This window comes from Mesoplodon densirostris, chromosome 6 (genome assembly GCF_025265405.1).
Source record: "Mesoplodon densirostris isolate mMesDen1 chromosome 6, mMesDen1 primary haplotype, whole genome shotgun sequence".
Lineage (NCBI taxonomy): Eukaryota > Metazoa > Chordata > Mammalia > Artiodactyla > Ziphiidae > Mesoplodon > Mesoplodon densirostris.
Window position 1 is genome coordinate 112,318,675 of NC_082666.1, and position 23,526 is coordinate 112,342,200.

Genomic DNA, 23,526 nt, shown 5'->3' on the forward strand with positions numbered 1-23,526 from the left:
TCCTCCGGGGAGAGCAGCGGAAGTCAGAGCCGGACTTCGGCTACCCGCAGCCGTGCAGAACCGAGCCCAAGACCACCCACGTTATCACTCCACCTCTCGCGGCCCTGCAGCCAGCTAGAGGCACGCCGCGCCCCCAGCCCGCCGCCCGCTTTGAAAGCGCCCGGAGCTTCCAGTCGCGTCATGGGCTGTGTCGAGCTGCCATTCGCCAGAGGGCGTCACGTGCGGCAGCGCGCGGCGGCGATTGGTGCGGTACGAGGAGGAGGGGGCGGACCGGGGACCGCAGAGGCAGAGTTGCCTCAGCCCCGAACGCCCAGTGGCGGTGAGCGGTTTGCTAGGCGGGCGGCCTGGTAGAGCAAGGCCGTGAGGGGCGGTGGTGTTGCCTATCCTGCTGCAGGGGGCGGCGGGGCCTCTGGGACACCCCGGCGAAGCGCGGCCTGTGGGGTTCTGTTGAGGCTGGGGCCGGCGGGAGGGGAGCGAGTGGGGCGGGGCCGGCGGGGGAAGCTGCGAAGCTGACCCGCCCGCCGCTGCTAGGACTCTGGATGAGGAGTCGGGGAAGAGGTGCGCGACTTGCAGCTAACGTAGCTGCGCCTGCGACTCCAACACCGTCCTAAACGTCTGGATCAGCACGTGGTGAGTGCTAGAGGGCACCTCAGTGAGGGGGACTGGCCTGGGTCTCGGGGCTGCAGGGCCGGGGCGCGAGGGGCCGCCCTCAGCCCCCACCCAGGACCCGACCTGGATCTCGAGAAGCTGAATGTCGCCATTCTCCTGTAGAGGCTCCTGATTTTTAAATGTTAGTAACTAATTAAAAGTAAATAAGTAAACACGGGGGGAACCAAACAAGTTGTTGACGGGCCGATTCCAGACCATCAGTTTGTGACCTATGTAGACCAGATTCTCTTCCTGATTTGTGGTGTGACCTTGACCAAGTCACGTCTCTCTGGGATGGACATTCTCAACATAGTGCTCATATACCTGGGGGTCAGAAAGGTCTTAGAAAATACAATGGCTTGTGGCTTTGCAAAGGGCCACAGAATATAAGCAGATGTACATGTGGCGTTAAAATGTTAATAGGGGCTGGGGGATTAGAAGAGAAAATGCCTAGAAAGGCTCCTGGGGGAGAGAGTGGGGAAATGAGAAAAAGGTGAGAAACACTTCTTTAAGGGAAGAGGTAAACAGACGTTCCTGTGATACTTGTATATATTAAAGGATTAGACAGAGTTGGAAGAACCTGAGAGGTCATCTAACTATTAGAAAAGTTTTGTGACCCCATACACGTACACACACATAATTTTACTTGGTCTCCAAAACAAACTGTCATTCTACTTTCTATAATGAGAAAATTGAGGGTCAAAGGGTTTGGGTGATGTGCTGCAGTCAGAGCTATTAAATGGAAGAACTGGGATTTAAACCCAAGTCTCTATGGCTCCAAACCTGCCTACTCATCATGTTGCCTCTCAGCCTGTGGTCCAGTTATGTCCCAACCAAGAATTCTGCTTTGTGACTTTTTAAAAATGAAGATTCCCAGCACACACACACACACACACACCCACTCCAGAAATGTGAATTCAGTATCTGGGACCGGGACCGGGAATCTGCATTTCAGTAACTTTACTAGGTGATTCCATTTTGGTGATCCAGGGACCATTTGGAGAACAACTACTCTAGTCTAATTTCCCACCCAGTCCCCATGTCCTCATGGGATTGTACCCTAGGGATTCAAAATTCCCCTTCCAGAGCAGAGATTCCATCTCCTCTCCAGATAGGTGACCAACCAAGCTTCGGGAGGAAGTCCTTTGTTGGGAGAAGCCAAAGTTTATGAGGTAGCACCTTGCACAGCTCTGTTTGAGAAAGTGCTGACAATTTTGCTTTTCTTTCTTTCTCTCCCTTCCTCCCCCCTCCCTCCCTCCCTTCCTCCCTTCCTCCCTTCCTTCCTTCCTTCCCTTCCTTCCTTTCTTCTTTCTTTCCTCCTCCCTCCCTTCCTTCCTTACCTCCCTCTCTCTCTCCCTGCCTTCCTTCCTCCCTCCCTTGCTTCCTTCCTTTTTTTGTAGAGCTTCCTTCACTGCTATTCTGACCCTCCTGAAAAACCAGGCTCAAGGCATTTCTTTTAAAGTTAATATTAAACTTTAAAACACCATGAAAAAAAGTTTAAAAGCCACAGTTCACTCATAATGCTACCAGTCTAACAATGTTCATCTTCCGTTGTATTGTCCTACTGTTAATTAATGATCTCCCTCTTGTTAATCATTGAACAATCATAGGTTGTTCAAGGTCACAAAATTTAGAAAATTCTTCCAAGAGACAGGCTTGAACTTCACAATTCCTATTGGAAATCAGAAAATTATGCTGAAGATAAACTTTAAATCACAGTTCTCTTGAAAGCATGTCTCATTCTTCTTCCAAATTCCTCAAAATCTGAAGGTTTTTCTTTAGCTCTAAAATAAATGGTATAGTGGGAATGAAAATGTATACACTGAAATATTTCTTCTCTAGTAACTTCATCTGTTCTTTCCCATATCACTTCAACCTCACCAAAATATGTTTAATTACTTAATTTGCTTATATATTTCCTGTTCTAAAAAATGTAAGTTGAATAATCAAACATTTCTTTGCAATTATTAACTATCATTTAATGCACTTTGTTGCTGAAAAGGTTTTAGTTTTCTGGCTCTTGTGGAGGCAGTATGGGATAGAGAAAATAAAGTGGGTTTTGGTTTAGGGAAAACTTCATGTTCCAATCCCAATTCCAACACTTTAACCTTGGACCATTGACTTCCTCTCTTTTTCTCACCTTGCTCATCTTAAAGATGGGGACAGTGCCACCAGGGTTTTATCTGAGACAGCATTTATAAAGCCACCAGAGTACTAAGCACAACTCTTTTTCTACTATTAGTTCTCTTTCTCCTTCACTCTTTTTAGAGCAAATTTGTGAGTTCCAATCCTGCTGTATAATATTTGAGGTCATTTTCATTTCCAAAAGAGATGCAGAGGTTTTTTTTTGAGGATCTTCTATGTGTGGCATAAACAAAATCCATAAAAATAATAGTGAACCACCTTTAAAATTTTTCTTTGAGAAACCTAAGGGCATAGACTATCTAGCTCTTTATCACATTTTGCTATGACCAAAATCATCCATTTGTTAATTCGGTAAACATTTATGAACACTTATTAGTGCCAGGCATCTAAATGTAGGGGATATGCCAGTGAAGAAGACAAACAACGTCCTTTATCTTACAAAACTTATATAAGAAAAGGACAATAAATGAATAAAACAAGGTAATTACAGATTGTGATAAATGCCAGGACAATAAGACTATAAAGTGTCTCAGTGTTAACATGATAAGGAACTGTGTTCCTCACTGAGTTTAATTTGTAACAAATATTGGTTAGAAAATTCTCTAAAAAGTCTCAGTTAAGATTGTGAATGTAGATTGTGTGTCAGAAAATGGAGAACTTAGGGAAAATAAATGATCACAGTTAAAGATTACCAAGATCTGAAATACTGTACTTTTTACAACTGATGCAAGAGATGTGATTTACATTGGTTCCGTTGATAGTTCTTTACCTTGACTTTAAAGAAGTTATAATATTTTTCTTGGAAATTATTCCCTTTAATAGAAATTAATATGGGTACCTAGCTTGGTAGAAAATTGTGTCCAAAAAACATCTTCCTCTATGGTTTCTGTAAAATGTTTTGATTCTTAAGCCCATGGGAACTTTAACACACACAGTGAGTATGGACTGACCATTATAAAACAGGTGTCTAAGAAACTTTAGGTATAAGTCCAGTAATTTTAGATATAATTTAGAAGTTACATATCTTTATTTTCCTAGTTGCTCAAGCAGTGATCAATCTGATTACAGTAAATTGGGCAAATTGGATTTTTTTAAAAAACTGAATTTTGCAAGTGGCTAGTTAAAATTATGAAAATTTGAAACTCCCTATCTACATACACTTGCCTGAAAAAAATAACTTAAAAATATTAATAGGGATTCTCAGTTTGTTATTGATTTTTTTAGCATTTTAGCATTTTCTCAGTTTGTTATTGATCATGTTTTCTGGGCTATGTAGTTAAATATTTGGACATGCTTTTTTTGTCTTGGTTTAAAACCTAACGTTTGTTCTCTTGGGTAATAAACCTTTATGATTTTAATCCATAACTTTTTGAGTAGTAGGTTCTACCTCAAGACCATCACCCAGCCTCATTCTAGCAGCTATGAAAGAATACTTCCTCTCTTTGCTTTTTCTCTTGGGTGTGAATAAGTATCAGTCTTTGGATCATACTTTTCTGTCTGGATGCTGCTGTGTTTATAGCACAAGGAGTTGACCATTGCAGGTGGAGAATGGTTTGGAGAAAGCCCACAAATAGTACTTGAGGGAAACAAAGACATACCTTTTTGATCTCAGTCATTTCTGTTCACTGCAGTTCAAGCAGCACCATTTCTTCTGCACACTTGATCTAATAATTTGTGGCACTCTCCCCTTTAAAAGGAAGGTTGTCTGGCTGCATAAATGAACTCAAGACTTTATTTCATCAAAAATTTTTGAATACTTGCTATGTGCTAGACATTATAGTAATTTAAATGGATCTGTTATTATGGATTCAGTGGCACATTTCTGTATGTTTAAGAAGGGCCATGTGATCTTAGCTACTCATGGAAACATTTTCTCATTTAGAAACATGCCTTTGCAAAGTCAGTCTTGATTATGTTACTTTTATAGCTTTATAAAGACTAATTCAGCTCTAGGTGGAAAATGTTCTAGAGAATTTATATTTTCTCCATTTAAAAAAATCTTCTGTTCTAGGAATTAAATAGCCCAATAGTTTAATTTAGTGTTGTGACTGTGGATTTTTTTTTACATCTTTATTGAGTATAATTGCTTTACAATGTTGTTTTAAGTTTCTGCTGTACAACAGAGTGAATCAGCTGTATGTATACATATATCCCCATATCCCCTCCCTCTTGAGCCTCCCTCCCACCCTCCCTATCTCACCCTTCAGGTGGTCACAAAGCATCAAGCTGATCTCCCTGTGCTATGCAGCAGCTTCCCACTAGCTATCTGTTTTACATTTGGTAGTGTATATATGTCCATGCTACTCTCTGTGACTGTGTTTTTATTTTATTCTATTCACAATACTGTTTCCCAAGAAGTTTTCGTATAATATATAAAACATTATTTAAAAATAATGTTTTCTAGGAAGAAAATAAAGGTATAAAGGTAATATATATTCAGTATCAAACTTAGAAAATATTAATAATCAGAAAATGAAATAAAATACACCCTGTTAATATTTTGATATATATTCTTGTCTTTCTCTGTGTACCTATTTTATTTATATATTTCTTTGATAAAAATGAGATCATACTCTGCATTCTATTTTACAGCTTGTATTTTTTAATCTAGTATTACATGGCAAATAAATATGCTTTTTTATTCACGATTCCCGTTCTTTGTAAGCAGATGTTTTATTGCTAGAATAGGGACTACAAGAATCTATTTATTAAATTATTCCGCAGGATAAATTCAGAAACCCAGTCTACCAACAAAATCCACTTCTCTGCTCCTTTCCATCCTTAATTCTGTCCCCCTTACTCCCCACTGCCCATTCTCCCACCCCCAGGAGGGTTCTGTTGGGGGAATCTCTGAAGGAAGGTTTATCTAGTCAGTTACATACTGACACTTAAGATCTCATCTTTTCAAACCTTTTCAGCCAATCCTTCAGAATTTTTATTTTTTACTTTATTTGCTAGAGAACCTGGTTTGTGAGTGGATGGGCTTATTCCTATTCTAAGGTCGAAATCTTTTATCCACCCTTTTTATAAGCCATAACAGATTTCAACTTCCCATCAAGAGTGGAGTTGGGAGGGTTTGGAGTAATGTGGGAAAATAAAAATCATATGCTGGAATTCTTGCTCAGAATTGTAGGGGAAGGGGAGATATCTGAATAAATATATGTTTAGGGTTGAATAATAGACATTCAAATTTAAAATTTTTGTGTTCCAAAGAAAATGGCCCAGTTTTTAAATTCTATTTTGCCTTTTGTGTATTACTTCAAACTTTCTAGCAATTTTGTTATATCTGTTGCTAATGTGCAAATATATTTGACTATTAAATATCCCTGTTTTGAAATATACAATATTTTTGTTTTCATTCTCAATGTCTTTATACTCTATGAGAAATTATATATAAATGACTCAAGCCACAGATGAAGTTTATATTGGATATTAAAAACAATGGTAGGAATGGGTTTTAAATTGTAGCATGAAAGTAAATACCCAAAAGTGTACATAATTGTAACCAGTGCAACTATAGAATCTTTTGAAGACATTTATTTCTGTAAAAGGAGAACATTTAAAAATTTAAATGTTTAAAAATTTAGAAAATGCCAATAGGCCAAACAGAAAAAAACACTTAGCATCCCACCACTGTTAATATTCCATTAGTTTACTAATCTAATGTGCCTTTCTCTTTCCTAATCTATAGTGAATTCTATTCATAATGGTCATATCAAATGACAGCTCTCCCGTGGTGAGTGCTTTAACTCTATTTGAATTGAATATGTATACATTATCTCTTTTGAACCCGTTTTGTGAATGGATGGGCTTATTCCTATTCCAAGGTTGAAATCTTTTATCCACCCTTTTTATAAACCATAACAGATTTCAACTTCCCTTGCGCATCTATAGATATCTGGCCCATCATGTGTCTTTAGGGAAAAGCATGAGCATACTAACTTTTTAAGTTTGTTTTAATAATCTGAGTGATAACAAAATAAGAAATAATATAAGTAATAATGGAAAATATAGAAATGTGTAAAGGATAAAAACAATCACACTCCCATCTTAGGTCAGTTTCTTTCAAGTCCTTTTTCTCTGCCTATTTATTTTTACAAAGTATGTGTACAGTTTTTGTATTTGACTTCCTTAATAGAAGTGTTTTACCACTTAAAATCAATTTTTAATATTTTAATATGTCCCTGATATAATGTACTGCAGCTAATGCTAGCCCCTGTCTTTCCCAGCTCCTCCATCTGAATTCTCCTGCAGGCTAGGTTCTTCCCAGATGTTGATCATCCTGACATGGATGCTTTATAATATTCACTGTCATCATTGCTGTCATTTCTTGAACACTTCTTATGTTTTTGTACTTTATATTGGTGGCTTATCTGAACAAGCTTACTTTATCATGTCCTGGTGAATGCTATTATTGGACTGCTATGTCTTCCTTTCTTCCCCATAGCTGAGGGGGGAAGCCCCTGTAATCTCCACATTTCCTCCATTCTATAAGTCTGTTTTGCACAGGTCCTACCATGCATGCATCTAATTTAGCCTGCCTAATTTTGTCAGTAAAAGGCTGTAAAGAATCAACTGACTCTAGTTCAGTGTTTTCTTTCCTTTGAGCAAAAGCTCATTGAAAACAAAGATGATAAACAGGACCACAGGGGAGGTTTTCTTCTCTCTGTGACTATTTGTGTGTGGTTCCTGGTGCACATGGGAAAAGTATTCTCATTTAGATAATTTTCTTCTCTTCTATCTTATGCAAATGATTAGATATTTCAAAACAGGGAAACAGTTCTAATTATTTGTGTATTTTTAAAGCGTGAATGCCATTAATGGTCTAAATTGCTATAAAAATATTGTAGAATAATTATGCTTTTAGCTTGTACCTTTCAAAGTCTCGTTGTCTAATTGATTATTACTTGGATCAGTGGTAGATCTCCTAGATGGACAAATCAAACTTCAAAATTCCTCACATTGGTGAAGATGGAAATAAAATTGAACTATTTTTCTTTATACTAAATTTTGGACTTAAATTTTATACAGTTTTTAAACTAACTTTTCTAGGTGACTCGAACAATATAGACTAGAAGTAATATCCTTTTGTCACATAAGCGGTGAAATTTATCAGTTTCAGCAGAGTGAATCTTGTCGTATGGGCATTTGGGGAAGAAATTTTAACATATAGCAATCATTCACTTTGTGCTAGACATTGAGACCAAGGGAGCCTGGTACAGTATCCACCCTTCATTCCTAAGCCTATCCCCTCAGGTCATAGTGAACAACTCTGACTCCTTTTCCACACTTCATTACTCCCTGAGTATGTTTTCATCCTTTCTACCAGACAATTATGTTTTTAAAGGTCAGGGCCTATTTATTTATCCTTGTATTCCCCATTACTCTCATAGTTCTTGGCATCTAGTAGCAGCTCAAATACTTATTATATTGAATTGGACTGTTGTTCATGTGAGCCCCTAACTATCCTGGCCTCTTCCCCTCTAAACATATTCCAGTTTATCTGTCTTTTTTCAGTTATGTTCCTTGTATGTTCTGTCTTCCGACTTTGAAAAAAAAATAGTTGCACAAAGACAATTTTACATGATTGAAAGTTGGAAAAATATCAAAGATGACCTAATTTTATTATTATTGCAGATATCAAAGTTTTCTCTTACCAGAAAGTTATCACTGAAAACTGTATTATTTATTTTGTTGCTCAAATTGTTCCAGCATTTGCCATTGGGCGTTCTTTCAGTTGGCTGAAAGAACTTTGGCATAGTCCCAGCAGTTTGTGTTTTGAGCACTTTCCTACTTTCTGGCCCTGTAGGATGCTCCAGGATCATCTCGTATATTCCTTGCTCCACCCCTAAAATCAGCCATTTCTTTTTGTTTGTTTTTGTTTATTGTTTTCTTTTCCATTATGATTTATTACAAGATACTGAATATAGTTCCCTGTGCTGTACAGTAGGACCTTGCTGTTTATCCATTCTATATATAATAGTTTGCATCTGCTAACCCCAAACTCCCAATCCATCCCTCCCGCACTCCCCTTCCCCTTGGCAACCACAAGTCTGTTCACTATGTCTGTGAGTCTGTTTCTGTTTTGTAAATAAGTTCATTTGTGTCATATTTTAGATTGCACATGTAAGTGATATCATGTGGTATTTGTCTTTCTCTTTCTGACTTAACTTCACTTAATATGATAATCTCTAGGTTCATCCATGTTGCTGCAAATGGCATTATTTCATTCTTTTTTATGTAAAATCAGCCATTTCAACAAGGATCCCCAGATCCTTTTATTGTAGAATGGTGTTAGAAACCAGGAATTGGTCTAATCTGCTCATCATTGAACCTGGGGTGTCACTACCTTTAGGCCCTGTCAGTGTTAGAAAGTAAATGTGTGTATATTAACCTGTGTATGTATACACATCTGTATTATTTCTACTATTACTCATCAGTTCCTAAGTTAAGCTAAACAGGAGTTCCCACTGATGTCTCAGACTCTAGTTCAGAACTACATGGTTCATTTTAGCCTCTTCCCCTGACTTATCTGTAAACTCCCATTCCAACAGTGAGAAATCTAGCTTCTGCCATTCCCCATCTTTTTACTTATTTTATCAGTCGCAGTGTACAAGTACAGCAGTATCAGAATTGTTAACCAGTACCTCCTTGAGAAACAACGTTACCAACTACAGTATAGTGTTTATTATATACAGTTCCTTTTGTTTTGTCCTACAGTCTCCAGTCATTTCCAAAGATACTTAGATCCGTTTCTCCCCCATCCCCTCCAGTGGGGTTATGTCATGCATTTGTAATACAATTAAATTCTTTTGTCATAGTCTGCATTCCATGCTGGAATTCCCCCCCTCCACCCTCTTAGTTGAGTTTTGTTTTAATTTTCATTTTAAAATATTACATTAAAGTTGATTCCTTGTGCTGTAAAGTTCCGTGGGTTTTGACAAGTGGATAACATCATGTATCCATTACTGTAGTGCTAGACAAAATAGTTTAATGGCCCTAGAAAATGGTGCTTTACCTAGCCACTCCTCTGCCCTTTCCAGACCACTTACAAAAACAGATCTGTTTTCTGTCTTTTCTAGAAAGTCATATAAATGAAATCATACAGGATGTAGGCTTCTCAGACTGGATTCTTTCACTTGGCATAATGCATTTAGGATTTATCCATGATTTATCCATGTTGTTGCATAGATTAATGGCTCTTTCTGTTTGATCACAGAATGGTGTTCGTAGCATGATTGTAACATCTTGGTTGTTTCCAGGTATTGGCAGTTGGTAACTACGAATAGATCTTTTGCCCATTTTTTTTTATTTCAGTAGGAACTAAAAAATAGAATATCAAGGTTTAATTTTTAATTTCAAAGCAAAGTTCAGACAATACAGAAGTGTATAAAGGAAATAAAATAGGATAAATGCTCCCTTTTTGCTCCAAACCTAAATCTTTTAAAATAACTGGTGTTAACAAATTGACACATATGCTGCAGGTTTTTCCCCTATGCTTCTAGTAACAGAAATGCATTTTTTCTATAATTTTGAAATATTATACATATAAACCTAACTAGACTAAAATTATTACTCTGCAACTACTTGCTTTTATTTTTTAACTTATCACTGTATTATAGTCAGTGTTCCAGGTCAGTACATTTAAATCTAACTTGTTCCAGCTGGTTTTCATTCCATAAGAAATATGTGCTATAATTTGCTCAACCATTTCTTACTCAAAAGTATTCAAATTAATACCAGTTTCTTGTCTACAAGAAAAATACTACAGTAACCATACTTTTATACACACTGATAGCCTTTTAGTTTTTTTCTTAAATAAAAATACACTATATGGATATCTATAATTTTATAATTTACCAATATATAAACAGAAAAAAAGCAGTAGGCTTCTTGGCAGTGGTAATCATATTCTATCCTGAAACCTATCCTTCCTGTCAGTCTTGCTCTCACTCTCACTCCTGCCTGCCCTCTCTCCTCACCATTTCCCTCTCTCATTTTGCCCATTAAAAAAATTTTGGTTGTTTTCTTATTCAACCTTAAAAGTTTCTTTGTATATGCTGGAAACATGTCCTTTGTCAGTATATGATTTGCAGATATTTTCTCCCAGTATGTCTTTTCTTTTTCTTTCTTCCTTCCTTTCTTTCTTTCTTTCTTCCTTCCTTCCTTTCTTCCTTCCTTCCTTCCTTCTTTTCTTTCTTCCTTCCTTCCTTCCTTCCTTTCTTTCTTCCTTCCTTCCTTCCCTTTCTTCCCTTTCTTTCTTCTTTCTTTCTCTTTCTTTCTCTGTCCTTCTCTCTCTCTCTCTCTTTTTCTTTCTTTTCTTTCTTTCTTTCCTTATTTATTTATTATTTTTGGCTATGTTGGGTCTTTGTTGCACGCAGGCTTTCTCTAGTTGTGGCGAGCAGAGGCTACTCTTCGTTGTGGTGCGCGGGCTTCTTATTGTGGTGGCTTCTCTTGTTGCGGAGCACAGGCTCTAGGCGTGTGGGCTTCAGTAGTTGTGGCTCATGGGCTCCGTAGTTGTGGCTCACAGGCTCAGTAGTTGTGGCTTGTGGGCTCTAGAGCACAGGCTCAGTAGTTGTGGCACACGGGCTTAGTTGCTCCATGGCATGTGGGATCTTCCTGGACAAGGGCTTGAACCCATGTCCCCTGCATTGGCAGGTGGATTCTTAACCACTGTGCCACCAGGGAAGCCCTCAGTATGTCTTTTCATTCTCCTAACAGTGTCTTTCACAAAGCAAAGGGTTTTGATTTTAATTAAGTCCAACTTAAAATTTTTTCTTTTATGAATTTTGCTTTTGGTATTGTACTTAAAAACTAATCGCCAAACCCAAAGTCATGCAGATGTTCCCCTACATTTTCTTCTAGAAATTTTATAGTTTCTGCATTTTACATTTAGGTCTGTGATCCATTTCAAGTTAATTTTTGTGTAAGATCTGAGGTTCAATTTGTTGCATATGGACTTTCAATGTGTAGCATCATTTGTTGAAAAGACTTTTTTCTCCATTGAATTGCTTTTGCACCTTTGTCAAAAAATTGACAGTATTTTTGTAGTTCTGTTTCCATACTCTCTATTCTATCCCACTGATTGATGTGTCTATTCTTACCCTGTGTTCATTATTGTAACAGTGAGTCTTGAAATTGGGTAATATAAATCCTTCAACTTTTGTTCTTCTTTCCCATAATTGAATTAGTTATTCTAGTACCTTTACCTTTTCATAAAATTTTAGAATATGCTTATGTATGTCTATAAAAAACCTGGCTGGAATTTCAGTAGGGATTTCATTAGGCCACAGAGAATTGACATCTTTACTGTGTTGAGTCTTCCAGGGCAAGAACACAAAATATCTCCTCTATTTATTTAGATTTTCTTTCTTTCATCAGTGATTCCTAGTTTTCTATACTCAAATCTTGTACATATTTTGTTAGATTTACACCTAAGGACTTCATTTTGGGGGATGTTATTATAAATGTATTATTTTAAAAAATTCAAATTCTGAGTATTCGTTGCTGGTATATAGAAAAGCAGTGGACTTTTGTGTATTGACTATGTACCTTTTGACCTTGCTAAACTCATTTATTATGTACAGGAGTTATTTGGTAGATACTTTGGGGTTTTCTGCATAGACAGTTATGTTGTCTGTGATTAAAGCAGTTTTGCATATTTCTTCCTTTCTAGTCTGTATACCTTTCATTTCTTTATTTGAATACACTAGCTAGGACTTTTAGTATGAGGTTGAATTAGAAGTGGTGAGAAAGGACATCCTTGCCTTGTTCCTGATCTTAGGGGGAAAGCTTAACATCTTGCCATTGAGGATGATGTTAGCTGTGGTTTTTAAAAAATAATCTTTATTAGGTTAGTGAAGTTCCCCTCTATTCTTAGTTTTTTGAGAGTTTTTATCATGAATGGATGTTGAACTGTTTCTGCTCATGTATTAATATGATCACATTATTTTTCTTGTTCAATGTATTAAAATGATGAATTACATTGATTAATTTACATATGTTAAACCAACCTTGCAATTTTGGTATGAACGCCCATGTGATCATGATGTATTACCCTTTTTATATATTGCTGAATTCAGTTGACTAATATATTTACATCTAAATTCATGAAAGATACTCTTTTGTAGTTTTCTTTTTTGTAATACCATTGACCCTTGAACAACATGGGTTTGAACTGTGTGGATCCACTTATACACAGATTTTTTTCAATAAATACATACTACAGTACTGAACGAACCCTGGTTGGCTGACTCTGCAGATGTGGAACTGTGGATACCAAGGGCTGATTGTAAAGTTATACAAGCGGATTTTCAACTGCGTGGAGGGTCAACATCCCTAACCCCAACACTGTTCATGGGTCAACTGTATATTTTAGTTTGGGAATAGGTTAATGCTGGCCTAATAAAATGAGTAGGGAAGTGATCTCCTATGTTTTCTGGAAGAGACTGTAAATGTGGTATTATTTCTTCCTTAAATACGTAGTAAAATTCACCAGTGAAACCATCTAAGCCTTGTGTTCCTTTTTTTTGTGTGTGGGGGTGAAGGTTTTCTACTAATTTAATTTCTTTTTTAGATATAGGACTATTTATATTATCTATATTTCCTTAAGTAAGTTTCAGTAGTTTGTGCCCTTCAAGGACTGGTTCATTTTATCCAGATTATCAGATGTATGGGCACAGACTTGTTTGTAGTATTCCGTTATTATCTTTTCATGTCTTTGGTTTTAGTAGTGATGATACCTGTTTTATTCCTGATATTGTTAATTTGTAGTCTCCTCTTTTTTTTCTTGGTTACTTTGATTAGAGGTTTATCATCTCATTCCTTTTACTTTAGGCTTAATTCATTTTTCTTTATCTAGTTTCCTAAGTTGAAAGCTTAGGTTATTGATTTTAGAACTTTCTTCTTTTCTAAAATATATAATACTAAACATTTCTCTCTAAGCACTACGTTAGCTGCATCCCATAAATTTTGATGTATTTTTAAAAGTTATTTTTAATTGTAGTAAAATATACATAACATAAAATTTACCATCTTAACCATTTTAAGTGGTTAAATGATATTAAATATATTCATGCTGTGCAAGTTAAATTGTATTTTCATTTTTATTTTGTTCAAAATATTTTCAAATTTATCTTGAGACTTCTTAACCCATATATAATTTAGAACTATGTTGTTTAATTTCCAAATATTTGGGGCTTCCCTGGTGGTGCAGTGGTTAAGAATCCGCCTGCCGATGCAGGGGACGCGGGTTCGTGCCCCAGTCTGGGAGGATCCCTCCCACATGCTGCGGAGTGGCTGGGCCCATGAGCCATGGCCGCTGAGCCTGCGCGTCCGGAGTCTGTGCTCCGCAACGGGAGAGGCCACAACAGTGAGAGGCCCGCGTACCGCAAAAAAAAAAAAAAAAAAAAAGAATCCGCCTGCCAATGCGGGGGACATGGGTTCGAGCCCTGGTCCAGGAAGATCCCACATGCTGCAGAAGAGCTAAGCCCATGTGCCACAACTACTGAGCCTGCACTCTAGAGCCCAGTGCTCTGAGCCAGTGCTCTGCAACAAGAGAAGCCACCGCAATGAGAAGCCCAGGCACCACAATGAAGAGTAGCCCCTGCTCGCCTGTTACTAGAGAAAGCCCGTGTGCAGCAACGAAGACCCAACGCAGCCAAAAGTATATGAAAAATTGATTTCCAAATATTTTGAATTGTCTAGCTATCTTCTGTTACTGATTTCTAGTTTTATTTTGGTATGCTTTGAGAATATACTTTGTAAGGTTTCTGTTCTATTTGTTAAATTGTGTTTTTTGTACCAGAATGTTGATGAATGTTCTGTGCGTGCTCCTGTTGTTAGATGGAATGTTCTATAAATATCAGTTGTATCAAGTTGATTGATAGTGCTGTTCAGGTCATCTATATTCTTACTGATTTTCTGCCTACCTGTTCTATCAATTACTTGGAAAAGGGTGTTGAAGCCTCCAATTGTAAATACAGTCATCCCACTTATCCACAGTGGATTGGTTCCAGTATCTGCCCCCCCCCCGCCCCCAGATTCCAAAATCCATGGATGCTCAAGTCCCTTATATAAAGTGGTGTTGTCTCTGTGTATAATCTATGCATATCCTCCCATATACTTTAAAACATCTTTAGATTACTTATAATACCTAATACAGTGTAAATGCTATGTAAATGGTTGTAAATACAAGCTGAAATCTATGTAAGTAGTTACAGGTATGTAGCAAGTTCAAGTTTTGCTTTTTGGAGGTTTCTGGAATTCTTTTTCCAAATATTTTCTATCCATGGTTGGTTGAATCCATGAATAGGGAACCTGTGGGTATAGAGGGCTAACTGTAGGCAATTTGTCTGTTTCTCCTTTCAGTTTTATCAGTTTTTGCTTCATGTTTATAAAGTTTATGCTATCAGTTCTCAAATTCGGGCATATTATCAATTTTGAGTCAATTTTTGTTTGTGGTATGAAAGGTCATTAGAGGTTCCTATTTTTGCATAGGGATATTCAGTTGTTTCAGCACACTTTGTTGAAAAGAGTATACTTTTTTCTACTTCACTGCCTTTATATCTTTGTCAGAAATCAGTTGTCCAGTAGGTGTGGGTATATTTCTGGACATTCTTTTTTCTTGTTTCATTGCTCCATTTATCTGGCTTTATGCTACTACGTCACTGTTTTTATTGCTGTTGGAAGTATTAGACTGAAAACTTTTCTTGTTCAAGTTGTTTTGGCTACTGTATTTCCATATAAGTTGTGTAATTGGCTTGTCAATTTCTGCAAAAAAACCTCATGAAATTTTGGTTGAGATTGTGATGGATCTATAGGTCATTATGGGGAGAATTGATATCTTAGTCTTCTGAACTACTAACACAGTAGATCTTGCCCCTTTTTAAGGTACTGTTTATTTTTTCTCAGTAGTGTTTTACAGTTTTCAGTATACAACCTTTTCACATCTTTTGTTAGATGTAGCCCTAAATATTTCATTATTTTTGATGCTATTGTAAATTTGCTTTCTAATTTTAATTTTATTATTTATGATTTATATAAAAGTATGATTAATTTTTGTATGTTGATCATGTAACCTTGTTAAGTTGGCTTATTTCTAGTAGGTTTTTTGTGGATTGCATCAGATTACATAGTTGATGTGTCATCTCTGAATAAACATAATTTTACCTCCATACTGTATTGTGTAAAAGTGGTAAGAGTGGACCTGCTTTTCTCAGTGGGGGAAATATGTTAAACTGAATGAAATTTCAGCATATCAGAAACTTGTGAGCTGCCTAAAGCACTGCTGAAAGAGGATGCAAGGCTGCTTCAGTATTTGAAAATCAGTGTAACTGACCATATTAACAGGTTAAAGAGACAAAAGTCACACAATTATATCAGTCGACGCAGAAAAAGCATTTACACAAATCAACACCGACTCATTAAAAACTCTCAGAAAGTTAGGAATAGAGGGGAACTGCCTCAGCTTGAAAAAGAGCATCTTTTTCTTACAGACCTTATAGAAGTAGAATTTATGTTTAGTTTAAACTTACAGAAATACAGTTGTTTTTGTATATCAATCTTGTATCCTGACAACTTGCTGAATTTGTTTATTAGTTCCAATAGGTTTTTTTTTTTTTTTTTTTTTTTTTTTTTTGCGATACGTGGGCCTCTCACTGTTGTGGCCTCTCCCATTGCGGAGCACAGGCTCCGGACGCGCAGGTTCAGTGGCCATGGCTCACGGGCCTTGCCGCCCTGCGGCATGTGGGATCTTCCCAGACCGGGGCACGAACCCGTGTCCCCTGCATTGGCAGGCAGACTCCCAACCACTGCGCCACCAGGGAAGCCCAGTGTTTTTTTTTTTTTAGTGGATTCCTTAAACTCTTCTAAACATCACATCATCTGCAAATTGAAATTCTTTTATTTCTTCCTTTGCAATATGGAAGACTTTTATTTCTTTTTCTTGCATTATTTCTGTGACTGGAACCCCCATTACAGTGTTGAACAGAAGTGATAAGAGTGTATGTCTGTCTGGTGCTGGATCTTAGGGGAAAGCTGTTTGTATTCCGCCATTACTTATGATGTTGTGGGTTTTTCATAGGTGCCCTTTGTCAGTATGAGGAAATTCCCTTGTAATGCTAGTTTATTGAGTGTTTTTATCTTGAGAGGATGTTGGTTTTTGTCGAATGCTTTTTGTGTCTGTTGAGATGATCATGTGGTTTTTGTCATTTATTCCACTGATATGAGGTATTTCATTGATTTTGAATGTTACAGCAACCTCATGTTCCTGAGATAAATTCCATTTTATCATGGTGTATATACTTTTCTGTATGTTGTTGCATTTGGTTTGTTGCTAATATATTTTGAGGATTTTTTTCCTCCATATTCATAAGAGATACTGGTCTATAATTTTCTTGTGATGTTTTTCTCATTTTAGTATCAGTGTAATTCTGTACTCATAGAATGAATTGTGACATGTTCCTCCTCTTCTATTTTTTGAGGAACTTGAAAAAGATTGGTGTTAATTCTTTAATGTTTGGTAGAACTCACCAGTAAAACCATCTAGGCTTGGTGCTTTTTTTGTGGCAAGTTTTTGGAATAATTAGTTTCTTTACTTGATATAGGTCTATTCAGATTTTCTATTTTTTTCTTTGTTTTAATTGCTTCTTTATTGAGGTAACATTGGCTTATAGCATTATATAAGCTTCATGTGTGCAATAATATACTTCTGCTTCTCTATACATTACAGCTCACCAAAAATTTAGTTTCCATCTGTCACCACATAGTTGATCCCCTTTACCCATTTCACCCCCCCGCCACAACACACCTTCCTCTCTGGTAAGCACTACGCTCACTGTATCTATGTTTGGTTTAGTTTACTCAACTTTTTAAAATTTGTTTTTTATATTCCACATGAGTGAAATTATATGATATTTGTTTTTATTCATCTGACATATTTCACTTAGGATAATACTCTCAAGGTCCATCCATGTTGAAAGAAATGGCAAGATTTCTTTCTTTTTTTATGGCTGAGTAGTGTGTATTCTAGTATATATACATCTATCTATTTGTCTATCTACATCTTCTTTCTCCATTCATCACAAGATGGGCAATTAGGTTATATTCATATCATGGCTATTGTACATAATGCCACAATGATCACAGGGGTCCGTGTATCTTTTGGAGTGAGTGTTTTTGTATTCTTTGGATAAATACCCAAACAAGGGATAGCTGGACCTTATCGTAGTTCTATTAATTTTTTGAGGAATCTCCATACTGTTTTCCCTAGTGGCTACACCAATTTATATTCCCACCAATAGTGTATGAGTGTTCCCTTTTCTTCACATACTTGCTAAAACTTGTTATTTATTGCCTTTTTGACAATAGCTTGTTAATTTTAACAAGCATGAGTTAGTATCTCATTGTGGTTTTGATTTGCATTTCTCTAATAAATAGTGCTGTTAACATCTTTTCATGTGCCTGTTGGCATTCTGTATGTCTTCTTTTGGAAGGTCCTTTGCCCACTTTTAAATAAGGTCATTTGTTTTTTTTGTTGTCATGTCATATGAATTCTTTATGTATTTTGGATATCAATCCCATATTGGATATATGATTTACAGATATCTTCTCCCATTCAGTAGGTTGTCTTCGTTCTGTTGACATTTTCCTTTGCTGTGCAGCTTTTTAGTTTGATGGAGTCCTGTTTATTTTTGCTTTAGTTTCTCTTGCCTGAGGAGACATTATCTAGAAAGATAATAAGATCAGTGTCACAGTGCATACAGCCTATGTTTTCTTCCAGGAGTTTTATGGTTTCAGATCTTACATTCAAGTCTTTAATCTACTTTGAGTTGATTTTTGTGTATGATGTGAGATAGTGGTCTAGTTTCATTTTTCTTTTTTTGCATGTGATTGTGCAGTTTTCCCATCACCATTTGTTGAAAAGACTAGGCTTTCTCCATTGTATTTTCTTTGCTCCTTTCTCATAAATTAGTTGTCCATATATGTGTGGGTTTATTTCTTGTTCTCAGTTCTGTTCTGTAGATCTATGTAACTTTTTCTGCCAATACCATGCTGTTTTGTTACTATAGCTTTGTAATATTTGAAATTGGGGTGTGTGATACATCCAGCTTTGTTTTTTTTTTTTTTTTTTCCATCAGGATTATGTTGGCTATTCAGGGGTCTTTTGTGGTTCCATGTAAGTCTTAGAAGTTTTTGTTCTGTTTCTGTGAAAAATGTCCTTGGAATTTTTGATAGGGATTTCTTCAAACCTGAGATTGCTTTAGGACATTTGAGCAATGTTAATTCTTCCAATCTGTGAGCACAGAGTATATTTCCATTTATTTATCTCTTCTTCAGTATTTTTCAACAGTGTGTTATAGTTTTCAATGTACAGATCTTTCACCTCCTTGGTTAAATTTATTCCTAGATATTTTATTCTTTTTGTTGTGATTGTAAGTGGGGTTATTTTCTTAATTTCTCTTCCTGTTAGCTCAATGTTAGTGTGTTAAAAACACCACAAATTTGTGTATGTTGATTTTGTATTCTGCAACTTTGCTGTGTTTGTTTATTACTTCTAATAGTGGTGGTGTCTTTAGGGTTTCTAACATATATAATCATACCATCCACAAATAGTAACAGTTTTTTATTTCTTTTTCTTATCTAATTGCTCTACCTAGGACATCCAATGCTATGTTGAATAAGAGTGGCAAGAGTGGGCATCTTTGTCTTATTCCTAATTTTATTTTAATTTTTAAAATTTTTTAAATTTTTATTTGTTTTTTGGCTGCATTAGGTCTTCGTTGCTGTGCATGGGCTTTCTCTATTTGTGGCGAGCAGAGGCTACTCTTCGTTGCAAGTGAGTAGGCATCTCATTGTGGTGGCTTTTCTTGTTGTGGAGCACAGGCTCTAGGCATGCGGGCTTCAGTAGTTGCAGCACACGGGCTCAGTAGTTGTGGCACACTGTCCCTAGAGTGCGTGGGCTTCAGTAGTTGGCGGTGCACAGGCTCAGTAGTTGTGGCACGTGGGCTCAGTAGTTGCGGTGCATGGGCTCTAGGGTGCGCAGTCTCAGTAGTTGTGGCATGTGGGCTCAGTAGTTGTGGCTCACAGGCTCTAGAGCGCTGGCTCAGTAGTTGTGGCGCACGGGTGTAGTTGCTCTGTGGCATGTGGGATCTTCCCGGACCAGGGATCGAACCCATGTCCCCTGCATTGGCAGGCAGATTCTTAACCACTGCGCCACTGGAGAAGTCCTTATTCCTAATTTTAATGGGATAGTTTTCAGTTTTTCACCAATGAGGGTGATGTTAGCTGTGCTTTTGTCATATATGGCCTTTATTATGTTGAGGTATGTTCTATACTCACTTTATTGAGTTTTTATCACAAATGGGTGTTAGAATCTTGTCAAATGCTTTTTCTGCATGTATTCAGATGATCTTATGTTTTTATGCTTCATTTTATTAATGTGATGTATCATTGTGATTGGTTTCAGGATATTGAACCATCCTTGCCTCCCTGGCATAAATCCCACTTGATCATGGTGTGTGATCCTTTTGAGTATACTGTTATATATAGTTTGCCAATATTTTGTTGAGGATTTTTGCATCTGTGTTTATCAGAGATGTTAGCTGTAATTTTCTTTTTTGTGTGCTGTCTTCATTTGGTTTTGGTATCAGAGTGGCATTGGCTTTATGAAATGAGTTAGAAAGCATTCCTTCTTCTTTATTTTTCTGAAAGACTTTGATAGGATAGATATTAAATCTTCTTTGAATGTTTGATAGAATTCACCTGTGATGCTCTCTGGTCCTGGACTTTTGTTTTGGGGGAGGTTTTTATATTACTGTTTCAATCTCTGTCTTTATGGTTCAGTTTTGGAAGGTTATATTATTCTAAGAATTTGTCTGTTTCTTCTAGGTTGTCCAATTTGTTGCTACATAGCTGTTCATAAGATTCTCTTATAATTCTTTGCATTTTTGTGATACCTGGTTTGCTCTATTTCCAGTGCTTTCTAGTACATTCTTTATTTCATGTATTGAGTTCTTCAGCTCCAGAGTTTGTTGGGTTCTTTTTTAGAGTCTCAGTCTCTTTGGTAAAGTGTTCTTTGTTCATTAATTTTATTCCTGAGCTAATTGAACTTGGGCCTTTCTGAGTTTTCTTGTAGCTCGTGGAATTTCTTCATGACAGCTATTTTGAATTCTCTGTTAGATCATGATACTCCACAATTTTAGGTTGGTTTTTGGGGAATTGTCATTTTCTTTTTGTGATACAGTGTTACTGTGGTTCTTTAGGATGCCTGATGAGTTGTTCCTCTGCTGGTGCATTTGAAGTAGCAGATACTTTCCCACTGGGTTCTAATAACTCAACAAGTAAGAAATTAGAGGATTTTCTTTTGTTTTCCAGTGTCAGAGGTATTGCCCCATACCCTCATTATCGCTTCTTGTGCCTTCAGGTTCAGTGGCATCACCTCCTGGGGCACAGGGATGATGGGCTCTTCTGCTGCGTCCAGAATTCCATGAATCACAGGCTTCACCACCAAGGGTGGGATGGGGAGTTGGGGTCATGCAGGCACCTCTGCTTGTGTCTGGTATTGTAAGGTTCACAGGCTCCACCACTGTGGGCACTGTGGCAGTAGGCCAGAGTCGTGGGCGCCTCAGTGACTTGGGGGATGGGGTCCTGGGCCCTAGTACTGCTGCTGCCCAGTTACCAGTGGCCATGGGTGCCACTCATGCTGGGAGGTCAGAGTCATGTATACCACCTCCTCTGTTGCTACCTGGTTTTCTGGGGCTGTGGACTTAGCTGTTGTGGCTGGAGCACTAGGATTGCAGGCACTGTCTCTATTGTTCCCTCTGTTCTGCCTCTTGTGTTACAGTCCACCCATCTTTTGGTGTACAGGTGTGTGGTATTCTTCAGCATCCTACTGTGTTGAGTAGAGGGGACCTAGTTGAGTTATGGATGTTTTACTGGTTGTAGATTGAAAGGGAGTGTCTCATTTCACTGTGCTGCTGACATCACTCTCCCAGATTTTGTTTCTTCTCAAAGGTATTCTTGGTAGTTTGTGTCTTTCTAGGAACTTTAAAAATCTTTCTTAACTATTTGTTGGCATACTTTTCTTCATAGTATTCTCTTATAATCCTTTTTATTTCTGGTTATAATATACCCTCTTTATTATTATAATTTGAATCTTCTCTTTTTTGTGGTGCGGGGGTGGGGGGAAGTCTAGCTAAAAGTCTGTCAATTTTGTTGATTTTTTTAAAGAACCAACTTTTGGTTTTGTTGATTTTTCTGCATGACTTTTCTCTGTCTCTTTTTTTTCCATTCTGATCTTTTGCATTTCCTACCTCCTGCTTGCTTTGGGTTCATCTTGCTCTTCTTTTTTCCAGTTACTTAAGGTGGAAGGTTACTGAGTTGAATTCTTTCTCTTTCTAATATAGCGTTTGCAGCTATAAATTTCTCTTTAGCATTGCTGTGTATCAGCATAGCTGTGTATCACAAGGTTTGATTTTTTGTTTGTTTTTTTCATTCATCCCGAAGTACTTTATGTTTTCCATTGTGTTTTCCTCTTTGACCCATTGGTTATTTAAGCATATGTTGCTTAACTTTTATATATTTGTCATTTTTCCACATTTTCTTTTGTTATTGATTTCAAATTTAATTTCATTGTGGTCAAAGAACATACTTTGCATGATTTAATTCTTTTTTAGTTTTTTGAGGTTTTGTCACCTAGCACATGATCTGTCACGGAGAATGTTTCATGTGCATTTGAGAAGAATGTGTATTCTGTTCTTTTTGGATCTAGAGTATTCTGTAGATATCTGCTATGACAAGGTAGTTTATGGTATTCTTCAATAAATTAGCTCTTTTTTGTTGATCTTCTGCCTTGCTTTCAACCCATTCTTATAAGAGAGGTATTGAAGTCTCCAACTATTTTCGTTGAATTGTCTATTTCTCCCTTCAGGTTTTCAGTTTTACTTCATGTATTTTGGGGCTCTCTTTTTAAGTGCAAGTATACTTATAGTCACTATACCTTCCTGATGAATCGATCCTCTTTTCATTGTAAAATATCTTTCTTTTGTTTCTAGGAACAATTTTTGCCTTATAGAATTTTGTGTGATGTTAGTATAGCCTTCTCAGTTCTATTTTGGTTATTGCTTGCATGGTCTATATTTTTCTATCTTTTATTTTTCAGCCTGTTTGTGTTATTGAATCTAACTTGTCTTTTGTAGATAGCATATAGTTGGATTTATTTTTTTGAATGGAATCCAATTTATGCCTTTTTGTTTTATGTTGTTTGGGTCCATGTTTTTAAGACTAATTTTTTTAGATCAGTTTTAAGTTCATAACAAAATTGTGAAGGTACAGAGAAAGGAAGGTACAGAGATTTCCCATATATCCCCTGCCCCAACAGATGCATCTCTCATTATCAGCATCACTCACCAAAATGCTACATTTGTTATAATCAATGAACCTACATTGATACATCATAGTCAGCCATAGTTTCCCTTAGGGTTCATTCTTGATGTACATTTTTTGGATTTGAACAAATTTATAATGACATACTCATCATTAGAACATCATACAGAGTATTTTCACTGCCCTAAAAATCCTCTTGCTCTGCCTATTCATCTCTTCTTACCTCTTTGCCTCCCCCATCCCCAGCAGCAACTGATCTTTTTGTCTTCATAGTTTTGCTTTTTCCAGAATGTCATATAGTTGGAATCATATAGTATGTAGCGTTTTCATATTGACTTCTTTCACTTA

General features: G+C 37.0%; 1 protein-coding gene across 3 annotated transcripts in view; it reads left to right on the plus strand.

Moving 5' to 3' along the window:
- The first annotated feature begins 285 nt into the window (after positions 1 to 285).
- PTPDC1 (protein tyrosine phosphatase domain containing 1) overlaps positions 286 to 23,526 on the plus strand; it is an 88,401-nt gene continuing 65,160 nt past the window's right edge. For all 3 annotated transcript variants that reach the window (XM_060102445.1, XM_060102446.1, XM_060102447.1), the window contains exon 1: positions 286 to 630. The gene's annotated coding sequence lies outside the window, so the exon portion shown is untranslated. The remainder of the gene's footprint in view (positions 631 to 23,526) is intronic.